A 24,648-nucleotide genomic window follows, 5' to 3' on the forward strand; every position below is an offset into this window, starting at 1 on the left:
AGCCCTCTGTTTTCAGTCTGATGAAATCTGAAACAAATAATACCCTGATCCAACACTAGACTTTTACTTATATTAAGATAAACTGCTTTGAATTGTGCTTTGAATGTGTGCCTAAAGCAAGACTTTGAATGCAGGAGTCACTTGCAATTGCACGCAGAGGAGGGAAAAGCCACCACTTGGGTTGCCACATCCATAGTCCCAGAGGTGCAAGTCTTTCTATTTTGCATATTTGGGGGGAGGGAAATAACCATCTAGCATGACCACAGCCACTTCTTACTTTAAGATGAAAAAAAGTAAAATTTCACAGTTGTTTACAGACTCATCTCTTTCTTAACTTGATTCTTTATTACAATGAGAATAGCTACGTAAATTAATTTTTTCCCCCACACCATTACAGATAATTTACCTATAGAAGAGGAGCATTCAAGATCATCATTCTAAAAGTTAATTGTAAAAAAAAGAAAATTAATGATTTCCAATATGGGTTAGAAATATTTAAAATTTTAGTTTTACATTGCTTTTAATAGTACATATTTATATTAAATATATGTCTGACTTATCAAGTTCCTCCCCTGAGATTTAGCTGTATTATTAATGTCTTTTTTCTTCCTCTTCCCACTTCCCCCTCCTTTTTATTAAAAAAAAAATGGAATCCAGCTTTCTCTAGAAGTTTGCTCTTCAGCCTCTCCTCTCCCATTCCCGTGGAAGAAGGATCCCACTGCAAAGGAGTGATTCCAGGCAAGACCCCACTGCTGGAGCCCAGGTAGTCCTTGGAGGGTTACAGTCTCAGACACACAGTCACAGGCAAAAACCTCAGGTCAAAGGATCTCAGAGAAGGGCTAACAAATCACTTGTCTTTATTATGTATATTAGTGTCAGGTTACTTAGGATCTGACTTAAAAAAAAAAAAGACTGAAGTATTTCCATTAAAAACACCTAATCATCTGATTACTGTGGGCTCAGTAATTGTTCAAGTGGCAGGAGGCAGCCCCAACACTTAGCACTGGGAGTTCCGACTTTCAAGTATTTGGTTTGGGGTAAAAAAGCAATCTTTCAGGTTCCCATTAAGGTGTATGTTGGGATGAGGGCAAGGGAAGGGTCTCTGCGAGGGGTGAGCGCGCGGGCAGGTTGCCCCCCGCCCCTGCCTGGCACGCCCCTGGCACTCCCCTCCTCATTTGACCGAGAGTTCCCACCGACGCACTGGCGGGGAGACGGGAGGAAGCCGAATATAAATTTGTTCCGAACACTCCCTGAGTCCGAAGGCCAGGTCGGGGACAATGGTGATCGTGGGATCAGCGGGATGCAGGAGGGCTGGGCGCAGGGAAAAGTCGAGAGAGGACTGGTGCTTTCGTCTCCTCACACAGCAAAACAAGTCCTGCAAATGAATCGTTCCTTCCCGATCTTTCTTCCCCATTAATAATCCATTTCGAGATTAGCGCAGACGAAGGGGATTAAAACAACAGATACATGTAAATATGAAATAATATTGCAATCGACACTGGAGGGAGGAAAAACAATTCTTTAGGGTTTCTTTGAGTAAAATAAACTGCCTCCCTCAGGATTCCCTCCACCCAGTCAGGGTAAGAAGATGCACTTTTGTTTTCCAATTTCCTTCAGCCAGGACCTGGTGACGGTCCCCCTCTTCACCTCACAGTCTGTCAATTTCCTCAACTTTCACAGCAGATTCCCCCCCCCCTCCAACCCCCCAAGCCCCCAGCTCCGCTTGCCGGCCCAGAAGCCCAAAGAGATACAATGTTTCTGCCCTTGAACACACAGGCTGTAGAAGGAATTCGAATTTGGCCACAGCTAATGATTTTTTTTTTTAAAGCAAATTCTGTTTATTTTGTACCATGTGGAGAAAATTTAAAAAAAGGAAACTATTCTCGTTTTGAAAACGGAATTGATCTTTCATCTAGAGGAATTATTTCAACCCTGGGTTGTTACGCAGGAGGTGGGCAACTTCTTTTAGAGTTGCAAGCAAAGGGTGATAAAGGAGACCCCTGGATTGGGGTGTGTGTGGAGGGGGTGGGGGGGGGGCGGCAGGGGTCCAAGCCAAGCCAAACGGTTTTCTCACGTGCAAACTTGCAATCCAATCCATTCGGAGTTGAGCCTAGGATAGGAGGGGAAAATCTATTAAAAAAAAAAAAAATCAGGAGCATCTCTCAGAGAAACCCTTTTCAACAAAATCAAGGACCAGAGAACCTCAGACCGACCCTAACGTTCCTGCTGTGAGGCCCGCGGGCTATGGAATCACGCACGTCACCTGGCCCCAGCAGGGCGGCCAGCTGAGGGGGTTCTTTTTATTTTATTTTCCTTTATTTTTTGAAGTTAAGGCTGAATCTCGGCTTCAGTGCTTTTGCCAACGTCTCCACTGACAGGAACCAGCAAACTTCAGGACTCAAATGAGCGTCTTAATTTATTGATGCAAAACAGGTCTGATTGTCGCCCCCAATTCTCGGCGCGCTCGGTCCCCCACGCCCCCAGCTTCGGTCCCTCCATTTGATCTCAGGGTAAGGCCCCGCCGAACCGGCGGAGGAGCACGTGGGGGGGAGGGGAGGGTCGGTCCCCGCCCGTCCTCCCCCGGACCTGTCCCCGCCCGCGAACCCCGCGACCCCCGCCCCGCCGCCGGGTCAGCTGACCTGGGTCGCTAGCTAGCTTGCTCCCCGCCCGCCGCCCCGTTTCCGGTCCCTGGGGTCCGCGAGCTGCGCAAGGAGCGGGAGCGGCCGCAGCCGGGAGGTGATGCTGGGGGCTGATTACCATGAGAAAGGCTGTGCCTGGAAAAGCCTCCTCCACGCGACTGTCAATCTCTCTAAGGGGGGGGGGGGGGGGGCGGGGACGGAAAGGGGCCCTGTAGGAGTCACCAGAAAACTTGGAGTAAGTTGGATGCGACGCAGGCCCGAGGAGGTGGCTTTCGCCTCAACTTGGAAGGCTGTGGCGTTAAGGGCGCGGACGCCAGCAGCCTCGCCAGGGAATTAAAAACCCAAAACCCTTCCTTTCCTCCCTCCTTCTTGCCCTCCTGTCAGCCCTCCTAGCCCTTTATCCTTATTTTCTTGAAATTCTTTCCCAATTGCATTTCCTACGTTCTCTTTTCTTTTTATCTGATTATCTTCCTTTTGCCGTCTGTTTTGTTTCTTAGCATCCCCTCCTCTCTCGCTCTGATTCTTTTGTGCCTCCTTTAAGGGTCCAGATTTATCATTTAGTTTTGAAAACACAGTGTTTAATATGTAATTAATCTACCAGCGGGAGGTCAGGGACGCACGCCTTAACTAAAATAACTCCCTGGGTCATCAAGTTCACCAGGTGTCAGTGCTAAGTAAATCATAATCATAATCATAAATATAAATCAATAGCTTAGTAATCAAATGGTTTCTTATTCTCAATTGTATCAGCTCAAACTGACTTTTTAAAAGATATAACCTTCCTGGAAAAATTAATAAAATAGTTGACACAGGGAAATTATTGACAATTAAAACTGTGAAAAATTTTCATTTACAGGGATATTTTAGCAGTGCTTAATGGACTTTAGGAGTTATAATAGGTAATTTAAGGAAACTTAAACTGTGCTTTATCTTTTAATGTCTATTCACAAAGTGTAAAAAATTCCCAAGGCACTCTCCTCCCCACTCTCCTCTCTCCACTTCGGAGAGAAACATCATGTTTATTTTGTACTTGCTAAACACATTCACAACTTGAGTTGTTGGGTTGGTTTCTTGGCCAGGTTGACCCCTTCCCTGGCAGGTGAGTGAGCATGGGGCCGTTTAGGTCATGAATGTGGCTATGTTTTTTGTTTTCCTTATTTTTTTTTTGCTTTTTGTTCATTTTGAGCACATTTGTTGTTCACTTATTAAAATTCAGAGTTTGCACTTGTTTACAATTTGTTTACTTTGTTGCATTTTTAAAACTTGTTAGAAGTCAATTGAACATGTATATTAAGCCCCTTTTTAGGCCAAGAAAAATGAAGATGCATTAGAAAGATGCCTTTTATGCTTCATAATTATTAATTGACATTTTATGATGAATAATTAATCATTTGAATAATTTTGGTATCTCTGATCTGAACACATATTTGCATATCTAATGCTTGATTTTAACTGTGTTTTTTTTAAAAAGAATTCATTCTCTCAGGACAAAGAAACAAAGTAACATTTTAATGTTAAATTTCTCTTTAACATTTGTGTAAGTTCATTGAATTGTATTATTCTTTCTAGATATCCATAAAACTTCTTAACAATTTGTAAACCACTTATGTAGCAATCACATACAAACATGTGACAAAGCTACAATTAATTAGGAAAAACAATGCCCTATGTAAAATCAATTCGCTGTCCTCCCCAAATGCAGAGATGTGCACTAATTATGCACCATATTTTCATACTGGGATTTGATCATTGAACTTCTCGGTTGTCTATTTATACAGGTCAAAAGTGGATCATTGAGGCAGTTGACAAATAATTAAGACGTGGTACTTAAGGTAATTTTACTTTTTTTTTTTTTTTTACTTATTAGTATGTGCACTGGTGTAAAGTTATTTCAAAATGATCACGCAAATATATCCCTGGAATTTGTATATCCCTGTGTCAGTTGAAGTTCAAAGTATCTATTTTGGATACTAACAGTGCAGATGATTACCTGTATGATTACAGGCAATTTTCTCTAAATTTGTCTCCTTATCAACAATGTGGGTACATTAATAGTGTTCATTCCTTAGGGTTTTATTGAGAATTCAATGAAGTAATACATGAAACATCATTATGGTGTAGCTTTATTGTTATAATGAAAAATTGAAAAAATAATGTGGAACATACAGATCAATTAAAGACAGTATAAATTAATTTTGACTACCAAAAACAACTATTTAAGTTTTAGTATCATTCATAATTTTCCTATTGAGAGATGAGTACTATGTCATTAAAGTGAAGAAATAAAATGGAAAACATCATAAGATTTATGGCTGGTTTATGATTCTTTAGACCTGTTCAAAGGATGTGTAGCCACAGACTTGAGAATAAATACAGTATTTCTTTATTATGTTAGTTCAGCAGTTAATTTATTGTATTCAAGATGGTCATAATTTGGTTATAAATATCAGACTTCTTTTAATCCAAGTGTATAAACTTGACGTTTCTTGTGTTCTTTAGTAACACCAGTAATACTGTCTTTGAGTGTAAGGGTTAACTGTGCAAAAGCTCAGAAGCGGTCTTGAGTAAGAATTGTGAGAAAAAAAAAAGGCAAACTTACAAATTTGGAGACCAGGAATTTGGCTGTCAGACCGTTATTTGCTGTCAGACCATTCATAATGAACTGAACATTCCCTTTTGGAATTGTAGTTATCCTGGGGTTTGTGCTAATTCCAAGTACCTATAGTGGGGGAGAAAATCAGTTTATTAAATGGAAAATGAAATTCCCTAGCCTCTTAAATATCCACAAGGCCAGATTTTCTTTTTGATGCAAAAGCTGAAAAATCAATGCAAATGCTAAGGGGAAAAAAAACTATTGCGATTTTTAATCCCAACACTGATGGCTTTTTGTTGTTGTTGTTTTCTCTGACTCCTCAAAACACTGAAAGTGTCCCTTAATTGTTTCCTGTCTCTAAGGACCCATTCCGTGCTCCTCGTAGGTCAAAGCCACCAAAAGGGCCATTTGGACATCAGACTAGGGGCTCAGAGTGACCTGTACCTTTTACTTTTTCCCTTTTTGAAGGGAAATGGGACCAGCAATTGTTTGTACCTACAGATTGTCTGGTGACCTGGAAATAGCTTCATACTGCTTTGTGGTCTTCTTTAATAGTCCTTATTCTGTTAAGAGGTCAAAGTTATAAACTTTGTACTCTACTCAGTTCTAATGTACTATTCGGGGGTGATTTTTTTTTTTCAGAGTTATTTCAGATACTTAAATGTAAAAACCTTCTTCTCAAAAATGATCTTCTTCATGATAATCGCAACTATGAAATGGTAACAGCTAAGGAAAAAAACCCAAACCTGCTTCTCTATGCCTGGCAGTTTTAGATGTGACCTAGAGAGAATTGATGACTTTCTCTAGAATTTAAGTGTCTGGTTCTGTGTGGACCTTTGAATGTGTCAGGTCCATCTTCGTGGCCAAGGCCAGGCACATCTCACTCAGTATCATCTCACCTTTCGAGATACACTTCTGAACCGCTTGTGCCCACCCACCCTGCGCCCTGCATTATGATCGACTTCCAATCTTCCTGGATGAGTAGGTTAGTCCTTGTGTTTCCACGTATGGCTTATTTTGCCTTTTGGACCTAATGCTTCGGCTCATTTTTCTAGTTACAACGTTGGCTCAAGTCAAACGCTCAGGTCAAATGCTTTCTCTAGCTTTGTTGTCTGTTGCTTCACAGTTCAGTTCGGTCTTCTCTCCAGGAACCCCAGCTCAGGGAAAGCTCCCATGCGTGGGTTCCTTCTGGCTCACCCTGACCCCAGTGTTGGGCCCAAGCACAGGACAAGTCAGTGATGAAGATCATGAATAGTTTTTATTTTCTGTACAATTTCTTTTGTCACTTGTTGAGTGCAAACTGAACATCAATGTATTTGACACTAGCTTCTTTATATTCTCCTCAATGATAGCATATTATAAAGGCAAAGATACAAATGTTGAAATCAGATGAATTGGATTTGATTTCATGCATTTTGTGTACTAATTATATATTGAGAACAAGATATTAAACCCCTGTGAACCTCATTTTAAAAATGAGCAAAAGAGGGGCACCTGGCTGGCTTGGTCAGTAGAGCACGTGACTCTTGATCTCGGGGTTGTGAGTTCGAGCCTCACGTTGGGCATAGAGATTAATTAAGAAAAATAAAAAGAGCAAAAGAACACGTAGATTTAAGCTAGTTGTGGTGAAAAAAAAATAACAATATATGTAAAATGTCTGATGTAGGACAGGCATATCAGTACATAGGAAAATCTGGGGCCTATCAATACATAGGAATTCCTGGGTAGCTCAGTCTGTTGAGTGACTTCTGATAGTGGCTCAGGTCACGATCTTGCGGTCATGGGTTTGAGCCCCACATTGGGCTCTGTGCTGAGCTGCTGAATGCAGAGCCTGCTTGGGATTCTCTCTCTCCCTCTCTCTCTGACCCTCCCCCACATGTGCACACATACTCTCTCTCTCTCGAAATAAAACAAACATTTAAAAAATACATAGGAGTTTTTTCCCATGAATTACCTGAAAAACATGAAGTTATAAAAAAGTAGAGTAGATGTAGCATACGCTTAATTATTATTATAATTATTTTATTGTTATTTAATTGTTTTAACTATTTTATGATTTACTAGGAATTATTTAACTGATTCTTTCATTGTACAGAAATCAATGCTCACTGATAACAAAGTTAGAAAACTACCATGGAATTTCTCAATTTGTAGTGGGAAAGGTCAGGTGTTCATGATAATAAACATCACGATACTAGCCCCTGAGACTCCATTTTTCACATGGCCATTTGTCATTGTAAGGAAAAATATTTTCCCACCTCATTCTCTCCGTATGACCTGGCATGGGAGGAAGTAGTCTTGTAGCCAGCTTAGCATGGCCAGGAAGTATCAGAGATCCTATTTGTGCTAGGTAAAAAGAAGAGGCTCTTAACACTGTCCAAAGCTCTTCACTGACCCTCACCCAAACTTCAGAAGATTGAAGGGATTGAGGAGTGGGTAGAGGGGATGTAATAGCACTGAGAAATTTTCCTGCAATATCTTCTTCCCATCCCCCCCAGTCAAGTGCTGAAACATCTACCTAAAAAAATGAAAATAAAAGTAAGACTACGTATGTAGCACAGACATTGCTTCACTCTCCTGCCCGTAAATCTGGGAGTAGGGTTGTGTCAGCAGGCCCTGGCATGATCTACTGTGTATGTGACTTTTCTACCCCATGCCCTAGAAAGGAGGGCGTCAGGGGAGGACTGGGCCGTGGACACAGGGACGGAGCATATAATTCTAGTGGTTCTACTACTGTGCAAACCAGGCTTCTTTCTCTCTCTCTGGAACTGACTTTGCCACACACACACACACACACACACACACACAGGCACACACAATCTGTTCCTATTAGGTTTTTCCTTGGCCATTGTGGAACCGTAAGTATGGCTCCTGTGGCAAAGGGGTATTTTTTCTGGGTTGAGGGAAGCTGGTATTTCTATTGTTCTTGGCACATGGCTAGTACCCTTCTAGACAAGAGGGACAGAACAAAACTGAATGTTCACAGAAAATTCTTGGCCTTTCAAAACAAGAAGAAAAAATTAAAACCTCATTCTTTTAAAGCTTAATTTATCTATCTCATAAGTATTTGGAATTTCAGTTTAGAGAAATCAGCATGATCCTGAGGTGTATTATTACCTACTATCATCTGGCATTTATATAGGATATTGAAAAGTTATTTACAATAGTTTGCCATGGTCATTAGGTAAAGATGATCTCTACTTCTACTAGGGAGGGTTCTTGCGTGCTTGAGGAGAATGTTCAGGATTGGGTGAAGTATGTTTTACAATTTGAAATCACTTTGAACTTTGGATTTGGGGCAAAGTAATGTGTGTTTTATGATACTGAAGCAAAACCATCACTTGGAAAACTTTTTGAAGTTTATTTATTTTGAGAGAGGGAGAGTAAGGGAGCAGGGGAGAGGCAGAGAGAAAAAATCCCAAGCAGGCTGTGCACTATCAGCATAGAACCTGACATGGGGCTCGAACTCATAAACAGTGAGATAATGACCTGAGCTCAAATCAAAAATTGGCTGCTTACCCAACTGAGCCACCCAGGCACTCCATCACTTGGAAATTTTTAATCGTTGCTTCACTTAGGATCTTTAAATAGTAATTTATTTGACAAAGGAAGATGATCTACCCCTGATGTATCTTTCCCGATCCCCTACGACAGTGCCTGTTATATAGTAAATATTTGTTGTCTTTTGTGGAATCTGCCGTTCATTAAAAAGCTTTAAAGGGAAGTAAAGTGAGCTCCTGTTTCACACTTGTAACGGCTTGAGATGAGCACGAGGATAGATGAGGGTAGCAGGCGGGGACCATGGACACTTAGACTCACACATTTCCTTTTTATCAAGTTAGGCTGGCTTATTTCCCTTCCGCTGTATCAGCTTTACACGTGGCCTCAGATAAACGAAGGAGGAGCATATGCAGAATTATGTGTATATATTTGTCTTTCTCTTTAAATGGCTCTGATGAGCCTTCTCGTGGTTGATTTTTAAGTAAATATATTAAAATTTAATAAGAGGTTTTCTCTGAAAAAGGAAAGAAATCATAAGGAGGAAATGGACCGGACTAGTACAAGTATGATTTGCTTATGCCGCCAAGTGTGAAGTTGCACTTGAGAGTAAATGATCTCCTCACCTGCTAACACCACACAAGAGCTGAAGAAGGAAAACAAAGAAGGTGTAGGGTTGTGTTTTGTTTCTCCTTTAAGTAAACGAACAGGCTCCATCAGCACAGGGGCTAGATGATTTTCCTGCCAGGAATTTCATTTTCACGTAGAACAGTAACTGGTTGCTCAAAAGTCCAGAGGTGAAAAGTATGAGCCCTATTTACAATGCTTTGCTTCTCCAGTACCCTTCCCTCTCTCTTCTTCCTTCCCCTTCAGGTCCTATTTCTCAGGGCCCTCACCTCCTCTTACCCTTGTTTTGGTGTTCTCTGCTGAGAGGAAAAACTATCTTTCAAAGTTAGCCTTGTCCATAGCCTTCAACAGGCTTAGCTTTTTAAATAATAAGCTATGATGCTAAGATTAGAAATTTCCACTATATTGCAGAAAACTGCCCAGAGGAAACAGAATGCTTATGCGAAATATTATAAGGAAGGCCAGTTCAATACTATTGCTGTCTGCCTTGTGCCTAGCATAGAGCTTGGTGGCTGAGAGGTTCTGAATAATGTCTGCCGAATGAATGAATGCTTGCATGCATGAATACTGTATAAAAAAAGCCAGACGTAAGACAACAGATGCCATTTGTGCCACATGGCAAATAGGAGTTAAAAGGTATTAACGTAGGCACAAAAATCACCTGTGGTCATAAACAGGAGTCTGGCATTATTTTTGAGTTTTGAGTATTTTATTTCCAAAATGAAATACTGAAATCATTTGCCAAGCAATAGAGATATAACAGTCCCTCAGTCACTCACTTGCAAAGGAAATTTTCAATACAAATAAAGTCATACATATTTATACTAGGGTAATTCAAAATAACTTCCTCACATAAGCACTGCTACGTTCAAATAAAATCTTGCCAACACTTCTGAGTACATTGCTTTAAGAAAAAAAAAATGCTCCCTGTAGCGTCCGAACTATTTAAAAATCTTGCCAGCTTCTTCAACATACATCAGTTATCTCTCTTTAAATCACTGACAAGAATTTAAAAACTGCTTCATCAGAACAACTGTTACCCTTTCTCATACTCTAGTTAGAACCTGATCTTCTAAAAAAGACCATATTTACAGCTTCTTTTGAAATTTTGAAACCATTTGGCTGATATGTTTTTGCTACATTTTCTTTCCCTGATTTAATTACTGGGGACATTTGCATGAAAACAGGAGGACAGAGACATAAGATTTTTGTCTTATGAGTTCATCTGTTTCTGATGCTTATTCCCCACCTGAGATCAGTGTTTGTTTTATTATAATTGGGAATCCAGGAGCAAGATTAGAAACGAAGTTGTTGGAAATGAAATAAAGTTCAGAAATAGGGACATGGGAAGCTAAGAGATTGTGGATGGTATGATAATGAATTTTCTTCTAGGTTACTTATTTAAGAATAGTCCTCAAGTCAGTGACATATGGTGTGTTATTGAAAAGGTTAAAAAACCAAGGATCTTAAGGAACTGGGTTGTTTGTGCTTCCCTAAGAAAACCACACTCAGGCAGCCACTACTCTGTCATAGATGCTAAGAAGCATCGGAGAAAATAGTGAAGGAGGTGAACCCAGGTCATATAGGAAGTCTAGACATGGCCACCGGAAGTGAGAAAGGAGATAAAGCTGAATGGCCCACTAATTCTGACCACCTTGCAAATGCTTGTGATTTTTCACAGGAGAATCAGAGAAGACTATCGGGAGAAATTCAGAACATCTTCACCTGGATTTTCATGGGTATGTAGAAATGTACATGGTCAGAGCTGAAGGGATGATCTAACTTTTGACTTTCTCCTATATTCTGCAGCTTATTGAAGGGCACAACTGTCCATCCCAAGTCTTCCAAGCCCAAATCCTGGGGTGACTTTTAACTCCTTTTTAAAATTTTTTAAAAAGTTTATTTATTTTTGAGAAAGGGAGAGAGAGAATGCATGAGTGAGGGAGGGGGGAGAGAGAGAGAGAAGGAGGGAGAGAATCCCAAGCAGGCTCCATGCTGTCAGCAACAGGAGCCCTTTGTGGGTTTAGACCCACGAACTGTGAGATTGTGATCTGAGCCGAAATCAAGAGCCAGACGCTTAACCCGCTAAGCCACCCAGGTGCCCCTTGACTCTTTTCTTAAAAAAAAAAAAAAAAATTCCATATTTAATGAGTCAGCAAATGCTAACGATCTTACCTCCACAAGTTCCTGACATGTGCTCACGTTTCCCAAATCCTCCACACTTTCATCTTACCCTGTTTCAGGTACTCGTCATCTCTTTCCTGGAACGCTGTGCCCACCTCCCGACTGGCTTTCCTGTTTCCAGTCTTTCCTCCCTCGTATCTATTCTCCATCACCGGTATGAGTCATTGATCTACAACAACATCTATCTGACTGTGTCACCACTGTCAGCAGTTCCCAATGACATGACTGTGGTATTCCTCAAACTCAGCGAACCTCAAAGATGGACCCCTGAGGGTGGGTGTTTAAATATTTATGAATATTGTTTTGAAATGATAACCTTTCAGTTTAAACTTTGTACCTCTTCCATAGTTTTGGATAAAATCGAGAATCCAAGAAACCGGGCCAGTTTAATCCTGCCTGTCCCCATGGTTTGAATACTGCAGCATTTCTTATGCCTATGCCATAAACCACAGGTTCTTTAGCCAAGCACATGAGGCTCTCTTGGGTGGAACACATTCTCTTCTTCATTTTCGTCTCCTGCCAATCTTCAAAGGGCACATTACCTTTTGTACTATTGCTCGTATTTCCCCTTAAGCCATATTATTTCCAATGTTAGGGCCTTTGCACCTATGCTTTTTACTGGGAGTATTCTCTCCTTCCCTTCGTGTGGCTGACTTGAGCGTTCATTCTTTAACTCAGCTCACATGTCATCTCCTCCTGGAAGTCTGAGGCTGGCTCTTCTGTGTCCTCATAGCACTTAACACTCTGCACTGCTGTGTTGCCTTTATGTGTCTTCTTTCAACTAGAATAAGGCTTCTCTGAGGCCAGGGACACTGCCACTTTCATCTTTATACTCTCGTCTGGTCCGAATGTCCTAGCTCCCAGAACCGATTTATTGAAGGCCTAATTCCCAATGTGATGGTATGTGGAGGTGGGGCATTTGGGAAGTAATCAGGTTGAGATGAGGTCATGAGGGTGGGAGCCCAAGGTGAGATTAGTGCCCTTGTAAGAAAAAGGACACAGAGAGCTTGCTGTCCCCATGCACACAGCGAGAAGGTGGCTGTCTACAAGGTAGGAAGCCAGTTCTCACCAGGAAGTGAACACACTGGCACCTTGATCTTAGAATTCCCAGCTTTCAGAGCCATGAAGACTAAATGTCTATTGTTTATGCCACGCAGTCTATGGTATGCTGTATAGTAGTCTGAGCTAAGGCATACCCTCGACTCCTAGTAAGTATCTGGCACACGGTGGACACTTAAAAATACATTTTGAAGTGAACGTGAATGTCATGGTAGGAGCTGATTTTCACTGCTGAACAAAGAACACCAAGCACACGTATGTTCCGCAGATGATGCATTTAGCCACAGGAGCAACGCAGCTTCCCTGCACTTCATATTAACAGGGCCCCCCCCCCCAATCGGAAAGGTCTCATTGTAGTTTGCAATGACTTGTATTTAGATTAGACAAGCATTTGTGAAAGTATTTGAATAAAAATAACTTTCACATGTAAAACATTTTCAAATTTCAAAGCTTTTGCATATGTATTATCTTCACTTGATCCTTACAATAAACTTTCAAGGTTGGCAGATATTATTATGCCCCATTTGGAAAAGGAGGAAATTAAGATTTTGATGGAGTCAGATGAAATAAACCCATTTTGGAAGCCCCAAGTATGTTTCAGATATGGAATCATCTTTGTGAAACTGGCCAAGGGCAAATTTTAGTACTCTTTTGTGACAGATGAGGAAACAGAGTGTTGAAGGACTGGCTCAGAGTCATAGCAGAGTGCCATCAAAATGGAATTGAATTCTGCCCTGTGACTTAGATTAGTTCTGATACATACATGTACAAATATGTGTACACATTAGAAAGGGAGCCTTGGTTTTAGGAGAGATTTTTTCTCTTCTCTTCCATAACTGGTTTGTCACTTGTCTTTAGTACATAAAAGCACCAAGTCATAAACAGTTGGTCAAGAGAGTGATTTGGGAACAAAATTGGAAAATTATTTGAGTTTATTTGAGATGGGAGAGTAGGGGCAGCCGGGATCATATAGGTACTGAACATTGAAAAATAATTTTTTCCTTTTGTCATGAAGTCACAAAATTATTAGTTTTAAGTAAAGATAAGGAGGCTATCTCAATATATTCTACCTATAGTTTTCTGGACTTTTTGCTGATGAATGTGAAGCCCAAGAAAAGGTATATTTATTATAGTTCTGTTGTTGAATGAAAATGCTACTTCCAGTAAGGGGCTGTCTTTTCCTTCTGTTTACTTAGAATTTTATAAAGCAAAGTTGGCAAATACTCTTTTGAAGGGAGAAGAACTTCACATGTTAAGATGGTAGATAAAAACATATTATTTGTGCTTCAATTCTCTCTTGAGAGGCCAATAATACAAACTAAATTCTGTATATACTATGAAACAACAACTGAATGCAAAGATATTTATAATCTTCCTCCTACCTACCCCTAGACATTGGTTAAATGGTTTTTGAAAGTGTGCCCTTATGTGTAAATATGTTAAAGTTTAATTTTTCTTTTTAAGGTTTATTCATTTTTCAGAGACAGAGAGAGACAGAGAGTGAGCAGGGGACGGGCAGAGAGAGAGGGAGACACAGAATCGAAATAGGCTCCAGGCTCCAGGCTCCGAGCTGTCTGCACAGAGCCCGACACAGGGCCAGAACTCACAGACTGCAAGATCATGACCTGAGCCAAAGTCGGATGCTTAACCGACTGAGCCACCCAGGCACCCCAATATGTTAAAGTTTAAATGTGTTTACTAATGCATCAGGATTATTGGCCAATTAATAAATTCAAATATGTGATGGGGCACTTCATGTCCTAAACAAATGAACTGCTTGACAATTATACACATGTATCACATATTTATTCATTCAGCAAATGCTTACCAATTCCCTACTATGTGTTGGACTCCATGCCGAGAATAAGGATACAGACCTAATCATTGCAGGCTGGCAGGGAAGACAGATTGTGCGTGATGAATGCTATTGGGAATATAGACAGCAGGCCATCCAGCCAAATGATAGCTACAAAATAAAGTGAAGGAGAGAGTAGATCTTCCTAATGCACAAAAGGTCAGATCTTTGAAATCCATTAACCACCACTGAAATTAGTTTAAATCACCTGTGACATGTTATAACCCTTCCAGGCTGGGCTAAAGGCATGTTGGGACCTCAGAGCTGGCTCGGAGGGAGTGAGGAGAAAGTCTAATGTCAGAACTTCAGGGAGGGAGGCCAATGTTTCAACGACAGTAGCTGGAGGGCTTTGATGCACAAAGTCCATGAGAGGCTGACCTCAACATCCAGGGCTCTTTCAGGAGCTCAGTGGCTCTTCTTGCCAAGTGTGAGGCAGTACCTCTTACTTTCTGAGGGGTTCTGTTTCAGTGGAAGTAGGACTCCAATCAGCTACTGGGTCTCATGGATAGGCTCTGGTGACTGACAGGAGGCTACTGGTAAGGGCTAGACAGATTATTGGGGGAGGAGCCTCAAACTGGGGTTCAGGCCAGGGCACTTGTTCCAGGAGAGAACCAAATGATGCAATGGGCACCAAAGCAGATACAGTGAATAATCAGAAGGGATTGGGTATTGGGGAGCTGCTCCTTATGAGGCTCTAGGGTGTCTTGTCCTCCTTAGGTGTCAGGCTCGGTCTCTCTTTCCTCAGTGCCCTCGTCCTGCCACCACAGCTGCTCTCTCTCTCTTTCTTTCTCTCTCACCTATTGGTTTGTATTCCAATACTATCTGTGATGCCCAAATATTGAGTAAGGCTTCTGTGTACACCAAGAGCAATTAATAGCTTCCGAGTGTGGATTTGGCTTTTGTGGAGACAATATTATTTCAGTGTCAGTTCATTAGAACACAGGTGGTGCCTGGGTTTTCACTGTGAAGGTATGATGCTTGAAATTTAAACAAATATAAACAAACAATTCAGTATTTTGATTCATTTATTATTAACTGTAATGACTATAATTTTTTTAGCCTAAAACAACAACAAAAGAAAAGGATAGCAAAACTATAAAGAAGTCTTTAATTAGTAAATTGTATGAATTTTGTTTCCTTAGGTATCTTTACCCTTTAAAAAAATTTTTTTTAATGTTTAATGAGAGAGAGGGATGTGAGTGGGGGAAGGGCAGAGAGCGAGGAGGGAGAGAATCCCAAGCAGGCTCTGCTCTGTCAGTGCAGAGCCCAATGTGGGGCTCCAACTCACCAAACCGCAAGATCATGACCTGAGTTGAAACTGAGAGTCCCAAGAGTAGGTCCTTTAAATGACTGAGCCACCCAGACACCCCCCAGGCATCTTTACTCTTAACTTGTGAGAATGAAATAGTACATATGCTTATCTAGTTACCATGTAGGATTAAGTCTTTAGAAATGGACCCAATAGATTTAAGTTTATCATTTGTTTATGTTTTTGCTCAACTTTATTTTTTTAAAACTCACTTTAGAGATGGGACTTTATTTTCTGTTTGAATGTAAGTTCATCTTATATCCATGTTTCCAGGTATGCATGTATATGTGTGTGTGTGTGTGTGTGTGTGTATTTACTTTTATATGCGTATTTATATATGTATTTATATGTGTGTGTATGTATATATATATATGTATATATATATATATATATATACATACACACATATTTAAAGGTGGATCTACACAGCACATGCTTTAACTCGACCACTTACCACTTGGGCAAGTGATTTTAGCCAACTCCCTTACCTTCATTGGATCTCAGTTTCTATGTGTAAAAACATAAGATAATAGCACCAACCTAAGGGGACCATGATTTAGAGCAAATGACACAGTGGGGATCCAAGTGTGTGTTAATTATAAAGTGCTAAAGCAGGTGCTTGGTATTTATATTCAGATGCAGGTTATGCCCACATCATTTATATTAAAATATGAATGTGTTCAAAAGCTCAACCACTTCCTGAGGCAAGAAATGTGAAATGGCAATGACTAAAAGGGTCAGTGAAACTCTTGGCTTCTAACCAATCCTGTACAAAATCTTTCCTAACCACATATTTTAAAAGATGAGGAAAGATAAAGGAATGAGAACTGCCCTTTTTCTCTAACCCTTAAAATATTTTTTTCTTCCCAAGAAACTGAGCTATAGAAGCTTGAGGCCTAACTCCAAACTGAAGGTGGTGGTCATGCAAAGGACTGCTTAGAATGTTGTATTTATGAAAGTGAGGTGCCATGAATATGTACTCGTATCAGACAGAGGTGGACATGATCAGAACAAGCTTGTTCACAGAGCCCTTCTCTCTCCTTGGCCATGAGTCACAAAAATCTGACATCTGGATGTGAAATGCTTCCTTGAACAAAAGTTGAAATGTGTGTGTGTGTGTGTGTGTGTGTGTGTGTGTGTGTGTGTGTTCAATACGTAAAGGAAGAATGAAATTGAGACACCAAACCCTTTCATTGACTCGAGTTTAGGACCAGATTTTAATAACACAGCTGTCCAGATGTGAGACACTAATGAGAACATAAGGAATTCCTGGATAGAAAAGGGATGGTTGGCCCAATGGCCTGTCTCCTTCAAGTTTATTGCAACACACCTCTCTGTGTTGTCAGCATATCTTCCAACCCCCTTGCCTACATAAACATGTCCAGCTGTCTCTTAAACTCATTTTTACTTTATGTTTCACTCAATGGACTTATTTGGTAATTTGCAGTGTTTTCCATATGCTGGTAGATCTTTGAATGAAGTGGTCCTACATGATCCCTACTTCTTAATTAATTACATGAAATATTTCAGTAACAAAATATAGCAGATACCATTGGAAATTTGGAAGAAATCAAATATACCTACAATGAATTTAGAAAGAAACAAATATAATTTTGCTACTCTGTGTTTTCATTTGTCTTAAAGATGTGAAGATGTAAGTGGAGAGTGACAAAGGTGGGTAAATATAAAAACTTTCTTTCACTGTATTAGTTTCATTAACAAATTTCTAGGCAAGAAGAAAATGCTAAGCTCAGCTGATAAAATAAAGAAAAGGATTTGATGTTTTATTTTGATTGGGGTAAAGCCATATTCCAGATAATATTTTACTTCCTTAATTATATTAATATTTCAGGCTAACATAAATTTCAGCTGAATTATTCAAAAAGTAAAATCAGTTCTCTGATTCAGTATAGAAACAATTTTACATTAAAACCCTTTTCTCAAAATTTTCCAATTTCCTGAGGACCAGTGGGCTTGGGGTAAATTCTTAGGTTGACCATGGGTCCTTCTGATTGGAAAATACACCTGAAAATTTCCTTTAAGGTTTGATGGGAGCTCACAGAAGTAGAAATAACAAAAGGATGCTGAGGGAAATTAATGAATAATTAGTATATCATTTAGCTGAATATTTCGCATTCTCATTTTAAAATGGGCATGATTTTAAAATTATTTCAATACATGTGTGTCGATTTGATGTGTGTGTAACATCAAATATTATGATTAAGTGCCAGTTGTAGTCTTTTATTGACAAACACTTGGGGTGACCAACTTGTCCAGACTCACCCTGGCATTTCCTAGTTTTAGCCTGAAAGTCCCACTTGCTGTGAAATCCTCCAGCTTCTGGCAAACAGGTACTTCACAAACACATACGGGGGAAAAAATCTGCCACTAAGATTTGCTTGGCTTTGGTCTGTATACTCTTCAGACTCTGGGAACCCAAAAAGCAAAGTGTTACGTCAGCATTAAGGATTTTACTCTCTTGTTATAACAGCCTGTGTTAGGGTGTCAGCGCCTTGGTGACTAGGACGAAAGACGATCCATGTGATTTTTTTTTTTTCTTTTAAGCTGTTTCTAAGCTCAGATGCATGATGTTTTCTTTAAGAAAAGAGAGAGAGCGGAAAGCTAGAAAATGTTTAAAAATCAAACCTATTTTCTTCCAAACTTTTCACCCCCAACTTCCTTGCTCTCTGGACACCCTGTAACATACATCCTAAATCTAGCACCTTGAACAACCTCCAAAATCTCTGAAGCATAGTAATATCCTATTGTCCAAATTATGGTAAGAAAAAAAAATTATCTACATTGAGTGGTTTTAATCTGACTTACGTGCCTCACAGCTAAAGCGGTTCTGTAACTATTTTGCTACTTTTAAATTTGTGGACAGTGACTTCTGAACTTTCTCAAGGAGGAGGTCCAACAAAAGAGCATGCCCGAATCTACTTCTTAATGATTTTTAGCTTCAATGAAACCGTTTACAGGATTCCTCTGCCTAACAACTGCTCTGCCAAGCATTGTATAAAATAGCATTCTGCATGGTTAGATGATCCCATGGAAGGTGACCAAAAGAGTTTAAATAGAGAGGAATGTAACCAGCCACTCATCTGAATTTGTACATTTTTCATGTGTGTGCTGTGTCTCTGTGGAAGCGCCTTGTTCAGTGCTTGTGCGTGTGTGTGCATGCGTGTGTAAACACGTAGCATTTAGCTACAGAACAGAATGTGTCACAAATTTCTTTCCTGGTCACCATGCTGCATGACTGATCCATTTCATGTGATGTGTTTAGTATGGTTCATTGCCCACTGGTCTTATTATTTAACAATTTGCATTAAATTGAATTTTCTATTTACAGGTGTAAATGGAAATTTTGGCTTCTGAGAATTTATTATTTGCTGGCCAGAATGTTCTTGGTTGAATTAGCTCTGCCAATACTGGATTGCAGATACCTGGAATAAAGTTTGGGATATTTAATTAGAATATCATCATAAAAGAACTTGTTATTTTTATGGCTAAGCTTGAGCTACCGAGGCCAGATCAGTATCATTAGTCTAGGAGACATTTACCATCATTCTCTAGAGGTTTTTAAAAAACCATGTGTATTTCTTGATGGATCAGGGGAAGTTAAATTAGTGATAATGTGTATAAATTACTCAAAAGTTCAAAAAGCTTGAAACCTTTATCATCTGATATAACATTTTGTTGATAACTGGACATTTCTCACTTTAAACTCTTGGCTTCCCACAGATTCAAGGAGCTAATACTTATTGACTGCGTACTGTTTGCCAGACTCTGACTCCATGCTTTACCTATCTTGTTTCATTAAACCCCGAAAGCATCTTGTGAGGTGAGCATTATGTTTATTACCATTTTACAGGAAACGGATGCTTAAGAAAGATCACAAGCTTGCCTGCACACGTGCCCAGTGAACGGCAGGGTCACTCTGAAGCCTGCTTTCCAGGCCTCTGATGGTGGCAACTCTTCCATATCCATAGTGATCGTATGTCTTCTTGTTTTCTGGCCCCCTTTCCCATGTCCTGGCTCCCACTTGTCCTCTCAGTGCTGCAGAAGACACTAGCTCCATTCTCTGTCTTGGGCTTTGGATGAGTGGTTCCATTCTTACCCTCTGTGCCTGCCATACTCTTAGTTTTGTGAAGTTTTTGTTTTCAGCTCTAGCATTGGAGTGGTCACCAACGTCACTATCTCTACTGGATCTAGCAGAAGTCTGGCCAAACTCCTAGGACATTGTGTGTATGTGTGTGTGTTTTCATATTTTTATTTTTAGTTTCCTTCTCTTTCTTTTTAAAAACAGATTGAGATATAATACACATACCTTATAATTGATCCATTTAAGCCTACAATTCAGCAGTTTTAGTATAGTCACAGATACATACAACCATCACCAGCGTCAGTTTTAGAATATTTTTGTCTCCACAAAGAGAAACACTATACCCTTTAGGTCTTACTCCCTCCCTTGATTTCTCCATCTCCCTCAGCCCTAATCGACCACTAATCTACTTTCTGTCTCTGGGGATTTGCTTATTCCGGACATTTTATGTAAATGGAATCACATAATACATGGTCTTGTGTAACTGGCTTCTTGCGCTTAACATAATGTTTCAAAGATCCTACATACTGTAACATGTATCAATGCTTCATTCCTTACTCTGACTGAATAGTACTCCATTGTGTATATCACCTTGTATTTTTCCGCTTGGGTTGTTTCCACGTTTTGGTAATTGTGAATAGTGCTGCTGTGAACTTTCATGTACCAGTGTCTGTTTGAAAATCTCCTTTCAATTCTTTGGGGGTATATACCTAGGGATGAAATTGCTGGGTCTCGAGTCTATGTTGCACTGTAAACATTATTTTATTTTATTTTAATTTTTTTAAGTGTACTTATTTATTTTGAGAGAGAGTGAGAGGGGGAGGGGCATGTAGAGAGAGAGGGAGAGAGAGAACCCCAAGCAGACTCCACACTATCAGCGCAGAGCCTGATGCGGGGCTTGGACCCACAAACCGCAAGATCACTACCTGAGCCAAAACCAAGAGTTGGATGCTTAACTGACTGAACCACCTGAGCACCCCTGTTTTTTTTTTTAATTAGAGAGAGAGAGAGAGAACATGAATGGGGGAGAGGGGCTGAGAGAAAGAATCCCAAGCAGGCTCCCCAAGGAGCCTGATGCAAGGCTCAATTCCATGACCCTGGGACCACAATCCAAGCTGAAATCAAGAGTCTGATGCTCAACTGACTGAGCTACCCAGACGCCCCTATGTTACACTTTTTGAGGAACCACTAAACTGTTTTCCACAGTAGCTGTGGAATTTTATATTCTTGTGAGCAATGTATAATGGTTCCAATTTCTCCACAAACTTGCTTTTTTATGTTGTTTTTCTTGTTTTTGTCAGTGGTGGTGTTTTTTGTTTGTTTGTTTGTTTTTTTGTTTGTTTTTTTGATTGTAGCCATTCTAGTGGGTGTTAAGTGGCCTACTATTTAAGATCTTTTAGAGACTTTTCAAGAAAACTTTATTCTTTTGTGTTCTCAAGATTGGTTTATAACTCCCTTATTTGTCATCATATCCTATAATCTCTCTCTTTCTTTCTCTGCCTCTTTATCCGTTTCTTGAAACCAGAATGGACAGTCTTGTTCCTTTTGTATTTTTCCTGGGCTCAGAACATGCTTGTGCTGGAGTGAATAAAGGCATGGGGTGACTTGTGAGGACAAGGAGTGCTGGGAATCAGCATTTCTGTGTAATCCCTTCCATTGTGCCAGACACTGTTGTAGCACCAACATGTCTTATCTTATTCAATTTTCACAAGAATAGTAAGAACAAGGTGTTCATTTCGCAGAAGAAGAAACAGACCAGAGACCATCTCTTGTCACCCACCTGAGCAGAGCTTGACTTCAGACCCAACCCTCTCTGAATCCAGGACCTGTGTTAATTTCATGACAATGTGCCACAAGAGAAAAAAAAAAAAAGACATGAGAAGGACCATTACTACTCTTTTTCTTGTTACTGGGACTACCTCCACGTATTGGATGCCTCCTGGTGCCATACACCATGACAGCTAAATTTTGGATACCATCAAATCTAATCACTTTAAGAATCTAGTGATTCAGATGTTATTATTATTTCAGAGAATGAAACAGTCACTGAGAAGTTAAGTAACTGCCCAAGAACAAACAGCAAGTAAACCATGAGCTCAAAACTGGGTTGGCTTCATTGCAAAGTGTGGGTACTTCTGTCAATGTAGGAAAACGCATTTAAGATCTGGAAGTTTCGCCTGGAAACCTGAGAGTTGTGAGATAAGTCAGGAAATCAGGCAACCAGACTGCTCAATAATTTTTCCAGATAATTTTTCCAAGTACTTTTGTTTTCTTATTTGCTTCCAGTCATGATTTTGGTGGTGTAGATATTCCACTAAATCTACGTATTATGAAAAAGTACTCCGTGATCCTAAAAAAGAATGTTCTGCTTATTGGCTTATTCCCCATTATGTTTTAAAGCATCTTACCTATATAATACATGTAAAATATACTACATCTGATCAAACCATTTTTTTTTTTAGATTATAGTAGTAATTTGGCTATTCTTGCTTTTAACAATTTGAGCATTCATTCAATATTTATTCCACATAGCCATTTTTTCTTTTACTGTGTAAATCCTACCTGGAGATCTATGAAATACTGGTAAGAGTCTATGGTAAAGATAAATAAGGAATATTATAACTAGCATAGAAGATTTTAAAACTATACTCTGATTTTATACTAATTTGTAGTCTCTGATTTAAGAGGCTCTATCCTAGATCACTACTAAGCTATTAAATGTCGGGAAACCTCTGCATGGCAGTATTTTGGGGCCAGGTGTAAGTGGAAAAGAAGAGGCCTCAGATGACTTTAAATAATTTTAATCAATATGTTTTCTCATTCCCGGTATCCTATTTTGATGTTTCACTCATTCTTCTTGTACCATGCTCTTCATTGCTCTTCATACCTTTGTCAAGGATTTTTTTTTTTAAACAGAGACCTAGGTTACCATTTGGCATATGTCTCCCTTGTCAGTGACATCTTGAAAATTAAAAAAAAATAATACCTCCCTCACATGCATCCATTCAGGTTGGCTGCCTGTAACTGACTGCGCCATGCTTCAAAATGTGTCACCTTATTAAATTCTGCAAATTGTTCTGAACATTGTCTCTATAAATGTTTTGGAAGGGCTTTACTGTCAGGTCAGCTTTCTAAGGGCTAGAAATATGTCAAACCTGGCAGCCTTACCTTTATTTAAGAGCCAAAATACAAATAAGTAGATTACAAAGCAATCAATCAATACGGCATTGCAGGATGTTATGGTTGGCATTGACCTCGGAGTTCGGCACCCTCATTTTACAGATGAATAAATTCATCCATAAGCTCTGCAGGAGATGGGGTTCGGCCTTGATTCAGTTACAACTAGCTAACCTTGGACATGCTGCTGTGCCTCAGTTTCCTCATGTGACAGGGAGGAGCTTTCCTTTTGTTAGGTAATCCCTCAGGCATTTTCCTACTTCCAGTTTCTGTGTGTCACGACAAAATGGATTGTATTGATGCATTTCTAGTCCTTAAAAAAGTTTCTTAACTCACACAGAATAACTCTTCTAATCTTTTATGGGGCCTCCTTATATATTCTCTAAAAGTTGGACACATGAGCAATTTATAGTTATTGGGAAAATCGTAACTTTTATTCACTGTCAAAAGAATAAACAGACGAAGATCTTTTCCCTGTTCTGAGCATTTCTTCACTTTTTTCCCTCCCTGGTTTGTTGTTGTAGGGTTGCTTGGGGATATTAGGTTACTGACCTTTGTTTTTCTTTCTACAAGAAGCTTTCACTAAAGTATTTTTTGGGGGGGGTGTCGTATAAGAAACAATGACTCTCACATGCAAGTAATTAAATGGATGTAAGGCAAGAAAAAAGTGGCACAAATTTGAATTGATGAATTTTCTTTCTGGAAACTCATGGAGCCTAGTCTGAAAGCTGTGTGCAAGCATGCATGGGCTTTCTGAGAATATTTCCTCTCTTCTGATATACTGAAGTCTCTGGGTGAGTTTAGTTCCCCTGCAAGGGCTGGGCAGGAAAGTTTGGCAAACAATCTAATCTGATATGATGCATGCTTTTCTACTCAACTGTAAAAATCTATTTCATTCAGATATCACCTGCTATTCTTATGGCAAGTCTTTGGAATAGAGATCCTAAATGTGTCAAAAATATGTAACGCATTTATGATAGAAATAAATAGAGACGAGGGTGACTTCAGCTTCCTTTCACATGTGCTGGCCAGCACTTGCAGAATTCAAAGTAGGTTATGTTAGCCTTCCCACTTTCAATGCCTTTATGGATGTGGTGTTTATATACCCTAGATTTTCCAGGGCAGCCCTGGGTTGTAAATATTCTGTCCTGTTGTTCCCATAAGTACAATCATACTTGTCAAGCCATGTGTCATGAGTTTCGGTTTGGAAAATACGGGCTCTGTATGTCCATCAGAGCCTGTTGCTCTGGCCTGATGCCTGATGCTGCTGCTCCACTGTGCCCTACCCCTAGCCCACTTCCCGTACTCGTCAAAGGCTTGTTTCAGTTTTAGTCCACTTGCTCTCTCTGCCTCGTGTCTAGGGGACAATGTGAACAGTAAACTAATCTGTGCTAATGGGCAAGCTGGGGAAAATCAGCAGGAGAGGATCCGCCTGGATCCTCACATCCCAGAATGTTCTGTCTCCATCCAGGTAGCTTAAGGGGCACTTTGGAAATTGTGCCTTGACTTCGTTTATCTCTAAGACAAAGTTGTTCTGCGGGTGGTTGGTGGGGACAGATTACTTTTTTTTTTAAATGTTTATTTATTTTGAGAAAGATAGAGAGC

At 39.9% G+C, this 24,648-nt stretch overlaps 2 long non-coding RNA genes across 3 annotated transcripts; one reads left to right on the top strand and one right to left on the bottom strand.

Annotated features, from left to right (window-relative positions):
• Positions 1 to 638: 638 nt before the first annotated feature.
• Positions 639 to 3,076, bottom strand: LOC113598239 (uncharacterized). Its single transcript, XR_003418901.2, has 2 exons — positions 2,640 to 3,076; positions 639 to 2,110 (listed from the first exon to the last, which is right to left on the bottom strand). It is a non-coding gene; the product is annotated as an uncharacterized LOC113598239 (long non-coding RNA).
• LOC113598237 (uncharacterized) lies at positions 2,096 to 24,611 on the top strand. Of its 2 annotated transcripts, XR_003418890.2 has the most exons (7): positions 2,096 to 2,510; positions 4,418 to 4,471; positions 9,257 to 9,398; positions 11,039 to 11,096; positions 11,601 to 11,814; positions 19,506 to 19,605; positions 21,392 to 24,611. It is a non-coding gene; the product is annotated as an uncharacterized LOC113598237 (long non-coding RNA). The 2 variants fall into 2 exon arrangements; XR_008295326.1 differs by having other exon boundaries at positions 19,506 to 24,611.
• The last annotated feature ends 37 nt before the right edge of the window (positions 24,612 to 24,648 follow it).

Source organism: Acinonyx jubatus, chromosome C1 (genome assembly GCF_027475565.1).
Source record: "Acinonyx jubatus isolate Ajub_Pintada_27869175 chromosome C1, VMU_Ajub_asm_v1.0, whole genome shotgun sequence".
In the NCBI taxonomy this organism is placed as follows: domain Eukaryota; kingdom Metazoa; phylum Chordata; class Mammalia; order Carnivora; family Felidae; genus Acinonyx; species Acinonyx jubatus.